Source organism: Sinocyclocheilus grahami, unplaced genomic scaffold (genome assembly GCF_001515645.1).
Source record: "Sinocyclocheilus grahami isolate Dianchi unplaced genomic scaffold, SAMN03320097.WGS_v1.1 scaffold4122.1, whole genome shotgun sequence".
Taxonomy (NCBI): domain Eukaryota; kingdom Metazoa; phylum Chordata; class Actinopteri; order Cypriniformes; family Cyprinidae; genus Sinocyclocheilus; species Sinocyclocheilus grahami.
In genome coordinates this window covers 10,228-10,754 of record NW_015509120.1, presented here as the reverse complement: position 1 = coordinate 10,754, position 527 = coordinate 10,228, and positions in this window count along the sequence as shown.

Genomic DNA, 527 nt, shown 5'->3' with positions numbered 1-527 from the left:
TTGCTTTTTACCTTCTTCTCTCGAAACTCTATCGTTTTTTTTTTAGTTTTTTTTTTAGAAAATTCAGGACATTTTCTATTCTTCTTTTTAGCGTTTATTTTAGGCTATAAAACACAGGCGGTGTTTTATCCTATTGGTGATTAATATAAAATAAACGCTAAAAAGAAGACTATTTTGTGAGTGTGGATCATGGTCTCATAGGCTACTATGAAAAATAATGTTTAAAACCGAAGGTACGGTTTACAAAATCTGAGCGCACGGATCGGAAATTCGTGGGTACGGTTTATTAATCCGTGGGCACGATTTGTTAAACCGAGGGAACAGTTTAAGAATTCGTGAGTACGGTTATAAACTGAGGGGACGGATTGCAAAACTGTCGCCACAGATTAATTTTTTTCTCCTACAGGTGACTTCCCGGGCTCCGTCATTTAGTGCATCCTTACCGAATAAAATATAAATTTCTCAGAAAAATAAAAAATAACATCTTACTGATACCAAACCTTTGAATGGTAGTGAATGTTTCATCA